At 41.2% G+C, this 5,899-nt stretch overlaps 1 non-coding gene across 1 annotated transcript; it reads right to left on the bottom strand.

The window, feature by feature from the left end:
* Window positions 1–229: 229 nt before the first annotated feature.
* LOC112738983 (small nucleolar RNA R71) lies at window positions 230–333 on the bottom strand. The gene has a single exon (XR_003169927.1). It is a non-coding gene; the product is annotated as a small nucleolar RNA R71 (small nucleolar RNA).
* Window positions 334–5,899: the final 5,566 nt, after the last annotated feature.

Raw genomic sequence — 5,899 nt, 5'->3', positions numbered from 1 at the left:
AAGTGCCCAGGAAGACCCCAACCAACATCTAACCACATTCTTGAGAATATGTGATACGGTGAAGTCCAATTGTGTTCATCCTGACACCTACAGATTGCTTTTGTTTCCCTTTTCTCTCTGGGATAAAGCATCAAAGTGGCTAGAATCCTTTCCAAAGGAGAGTTTTACAACTTGGGAAGATGTGGTGAATAAGTTCTTGGCAAGATTTTACCCTCTCCAAAGAGTTAACAGGTTGAGGGCTGAGGTACAAACATTTAGACAACAAGATGGTGAAACTCTCTATGAAGCATGGGAGAGATACAAGGAATTGACAAGAAAGTGCCCTCCGGACATATTCAATGAATGGGTACAACTGCATATTTTCTATGAAGGATTGTCACAAGAATCAAAGAAGGCCTTAGATCACTCTTTAGGAGGATCTCTCAACAAGAAAAAGATAATTAAAGAGGCCATAGATGTCATAGAAACTGTAGCCAACAATGAATACTTCTATGCCTCTAATAGAAGCACCAATAGAGAGGTGATGGAGTTGAATCACATGGATACATTGCTAGCTCAAAACAAGTTAATCACTAAGCAATTGGCAGACCTCACCAAGAAGATGGAGAGAAATCAAGTTGCAACAGTCAATACTCAACCACCAGCTCAAGAAGAGTTCAATGCAGAGGAAGGAGGTGATTGGGAGCAATTCAATTATGTTGGAAACTTGGTGCACGAAATTGTCATCTCAGGCAACGGCGCCAGAAACCCTGTACGCACGTCTTAATAAATTATATTTCATTCACAACTTCGATACAACTAACCAGCAAGTGCACTGGGTCGTCCAAGTAATAAACCTTACGTGAGTAAGGGTTGATCCCACGTAGATTGTTGGTATGAAGCAAGCTATGGTCACCTTGTAAATCTCAGTCAGGCGGATATAAAATAGTTATGGAGTTTTCGAACATAAATAATAAATAGATAGAAAATAAGGATAGAAGCACTTATGTAATTCATTGGTGAGAATTTCAGATAAGCGTATAGAGATGCTTTTGTTCCTCTGAATCTCTGCTTTCCCGCTGTCTTCATCCAATCAGTCTTACTCCTTTCCATGGCTGGCTTTATGTAAGGACATCACCGTTGTCAATGGCTACTTCCCATCCTCTTGTGAAAATGGTCCAAATGCTCTGTCACAGCACGGCTAATCATCTGAGGTTCTCGATCATACTGGAATAGGATTCACCCTCCTTTTGCATCTGTCACTACGCCCAGCACTCGCGAGTTTGAAGTTCGTCACAGTCATTCAATCCCAGAGTCCTACTCGGAATACCACAGACAAGGTTTAGACTTTCCGGACTCTCTTGAATGCCGCCATCAATCTAGCTTATACCACGAAGATTCTGATTAAGAGATCCAAGAGATACTCATTCAATCTAAGGTAGAATGAAAGTGGTTGTCAGGCACGCGTTCATAGGGAATGATGATGATTGTCACGTTCATCACATTCAGGTTGAAGTGTGAATAAATATCTTAGAAGCGGAATAAGTTGAATTGAATAGAAAAACAGTAGTACTTTGCATTAATCTTTGAGGAACAGCAGAGCTCCACACCTTAATCTATGGAGTGTAGAAACTCTACCGTTGAAAATACATAAGTGAAAGGTTTAGGCATGGCTGAGAGGCCAGCCTCCAAAACGTGATCAAAGATGATCCGAAGATCATAAGATGTCTAATACAATAGTAAACAGTCCTATTTATACTAAACTAGTTACTAGGGTTTACAGAAGTAAGTAATTGATGCATAAATCCACTTCCGAGGCCCACTTGGTGTGTGCTTGGGCTGAGCTTGAATGTTACACGTGCAGAGGCTCTTTCTGGAGTTGAACGCCAGGTTGTAACGTATTTCTGGCGTTCAACTCTGGTTTGTGACTTGTTTTTGGCGTTTAACTCCAGACAGCAGCGTAGAACTGGCGTTCAACGCCCTTTCACGTCCTCTAAACTCGGCCAGAGTATGGACTATTATACATTGCTGGAAAGCCCTGGATGTCTACTTTCCAACGCAATTGGAAGCGCGCCATTTTGAGTTCTGTAGCTCCAGAAAATCCACTTTGAGTGCAGGGAGGTCAGAATCCAACAGCATCAACAGTCCTTCTTCAACCTCTGAATCTGATTTTTGCTAAGTCCCTCAATTTCAGCCAGAAAATACCTGAAATCATAGAAAAACACACAAACTCATATTAAAGTCTAGAAATATGAATTTAACATAAAAACTAATGAAAACATCCCTAAAAGTAACTAGATTCTACTAAAAACATACTAGAAACAATGCCAAAAAGCGTATAAATTATCCGCTCATCATAAACTCATCAAGACAAGCCTATGATCCACACTCCAAAACTTATAACCCTGGTTGGAAGAACCATCCAAATTTTGGGTGGGGAAACCAGCAAACCCAGAACTAAGATCATAGACCTTACAACTCCACCTACCAATAAACTAACCAAAGACCATACCAAGCCCCACACAACAACTCTTTCCAGCCTCTATATCAAGCCCAAAATAGCCATTCTCAGCCTCCCAATTCCAACCTACCACCACCATTTGAGGATAGACTATCCCGGATTGAGGCCATGCTTGGAGAACTTTGCAAGGAGTCTAAAGACATGCAAGATTTCAAGGAGGAGGTGAGATCCAATATGCAAAATCAAGATGCTGCCATCAAGAAACTTGAAGTACAGATTGGATACCTGTCCAAGCAAGTCCCTAGCCATAATCCCTATAATGCCACCAAGACAAACTCAAGGGAGGAATGCAAGGCTATCACACTCAGGAGTAGGAAGGAACTGAAAGAGACCTCAAGGAAAACTCAAGGGAGGGAAGTAGATGAAAGCCTAAGTGACAAGGAAGAAGCACAAACACCTGCTTCCAATTCACCAGAAGAAAAAGAAGTCCTGAGGCCATATGTTCCAAAAGCTTCTTACCCTCAGCGATTAAAGAAGAATGAAAAGGACAACCAGTTCTCCAGATTCTTGGAAGTTTTCAATAGACTCCAAATTAATATCCCTTTTGCAAAAGTATTAGAACAAATGCCACTCTATGCCAAGTTTTTGAAGGAGTTAATGACCAAGAAGAGGAGCTGGAGAAATGATAAAACTGTGGTGTTAACCAAGGAGTGTAGTGCTATCATTCAACACAAGCTACCCCAAAAACTGAAGGACCCTAGGAGCTTCCAAATCCTCTGTATCATAGGAGAAATCACAGTGGAAAAAGCCTTATGTGACTTGGGAGCTAGCATAAATTTGATGTCCCTAGCAATGATGAAGAGAATGAAGATTGAGGAAGCCAAACCAACAAGAATGGCACTTCAATTAGCAGACCAATCATTCAAATTCCCTCATGGAATAGTGGAAGATTTGTTGGTGAAGGTGGGAGACTTCATCTTCCCAGCAGACTTTGTGGTGTTGGATATGAAAGAAGAAACCAAGGCTTCAATCATTCTGGGAAGACCATTCCTAGCAACAGCTGGAGCTATCATCGATGTCCAAAAAGGGGAACTGGTTCTTAGACTACATGATGAAAAAATGGTATTGAATGTGTTCAAAGCCATGAGTTACCCATAGGAATCATTGGGAGAATGTATAAGGTTGGATGCAGTGGAGGCTTTGGTACAAGAAACTCTTGAAGAAGAAGGACTTGAGGAAGTGCCTGACGAAGAACCTCTATCAACCAATGAAGCTGCATCAATCCAACTAACTGAAGTACCCATTCCAAGCACATCAGAGGAAAAAGGGGAAGGGAATGAAGCCCCAAAACTTGAACTGAAAGCACTCCCCCCACCCTCAAGTACACATACTTGGGAAGTGATGAAAGTTACCCAGTGATCATCAATTCTGCTCTCAGTCAAGAACAAGAGAATGAACTAATCAAGGTGCTGCAAATGCACCAAAATGCCATTGGATGGATCCTTGCTGATTTAAAAAGGATAAGCTCCTCCATGTGTATGCATAAGATTCTGTTGGAAGATAATGCCAAGCCCTCTATTAAACCACAAAGAAGGTTGAATCTAGATATGAAATAAGTGGTATAAAAGGAGGTCATGAAGCTATGGCAAGCAGGGGTAATTTACCCCATTTCAGATAGCCCATGGGTGAGCCCTGTCCAAGTGGTCCCCAAGAAAAGAGGCATCACTGTGGTGTCTAATGAAAGGAATGAACTCATCCCTACAAGAAATGTCACAGGATGGAGAATGTGTATTGATTACAGAAAGCTCAATGAGGCCACTAGAAATGACTATTTTCCACTACCCTTCATGGACCAGATGCTGGAGAGGCTTGCAGGGCATGCATACTACTGCTTCCTGGATGGCTACTCAGGCTACAACCAGATTGTAGTTGACCCAAAGGACCAGAAGAAAACATCTTTCACTTGCCCATATGGGGTCTTTGCTTATAGACGCATGCCCTTTGGATGGTGCAATGCACCTGCCACTTTCCAAAGATGCATGTTCTCCATCTTCTCAAACATGATTGAAAATTTTATTGAAGTCTTTATGGATGACTTTTCAGTGTTTGGTGATTCCTTCCCAAATTGCTTGCATCACCCTGCCTTGGTGCTAAAGAGATGCCAAGAGACTAACCCAGTCTTAAACTGGGAGAAATTCCATTTTATGGTAACAGAAGGGATAGTCCTTGGCCACAAAATCTCTAATAAAGGCATAGAGGTGGACAGAGCTAAGGTGGAAGTAATTGAGAAATTACCTCCACCTAGTAATGTCAAAGCAATTAGGTGTTTCTTGGGACACGCTGGATTCTATAGAAGGTTTATTAGAGATTTTTCAAAAATTGCCAAACCTTTGAGTAACTTACTCGTCTCTGATGCACCTTTTGTGTTTGATCAAGAATGCCTGCTGGCTTTTGAAAATCTAAAAAGAAAACTTTCCTCGGTACCTATCATTGCCCCACCTAATTAGGATTTACCTTTCGAGCTGATGTGTGATGCATCAGATTTTGCTATTGGGGCAGTGTTAGGACAAAGGAAAGACAATTTGGTGCATGTTATATACTATGCCATCAAGGTCCTCAATGAGACCTAAAGGAATTACACCACCACTGAAAAGGAATTACTAGCAATAGTGTTTGCCTTTGATAAATTTAGATCATATTTCATTGGCTCTAAAGTGATTATTTTTACTGATCATGCAGCACTGAAGTATCTACTTGCCAAACAAGAGTCGAAACCAAGATTGATAAGGTGGATACTACTGCTTCAGGAGTTCAATATTGAGATTAAATATTAAAAGGGAGTAGAGAACAAGGTAGCAGACTATTTGTCAAGAATCCCTTGTGAAGAAGGCAACACACACGATCTGTATGTGAATGAATGCTTTACTGACAAAAAATTGATGTTGGTTCAAAAGGCACCCTGGTTTGCGAACATTGCAAATTTCAAGGCCATTGGGGAGTTCCCTTTGGAGATCAACAAACATCAGAAGAGAAGGCTCATCAATGATGCCATGTATTTCATTTGGGATGAACCATACCTCTTCAAGAAATGTTCAGATGGAATACTTAGAAAATGCATCTCAGAGGAAGAAGGACGGGAAGTCTTATGGAATTGTCATGGTTCTTGCGATGGAGGACACTTTGGAGGAGAAAGGACTGCAGCCAAAGTGTTGCAGTGTGGATTCTTTTAGACCACTATCTTTAAGGATGCAAAAGAACTAGTGAAGATTTGTAATGAATGCCAGAGAGCTGGAAACTTGCCCAAAAGAAATGAGATGCCACAACACTTCATCCTAGTGCTTGAACTATTTGACATATGGGGGATTGATTTCATGGGCCCATTCCCAACCTCATACTCAAACAAGTATATTTTGGTAGCAATAGACTATGTATCCAAGTGGATGGAGGCCATTGCAACTC

The sequence above is a fragment of the Arachis hypogaea genome, chromosome 13, assembly GCF_003086295.3.
Source record: "Arachis hypogaea cultivar Tifrunner chromosome 13, arahy.Tifrunner.gnm2.J5K5, whole genome shotgun sequence".
NCBI classification, from domain to species: Eukaryota; Viridiplantae; Streptophyta; class Magnoliopsida; order Fabales; family Fabaceae; genus Arachis; species Arachis hypogaea.
This window is presented reverse-complemented; position numbering and strand designations above follow the sequence as displayed.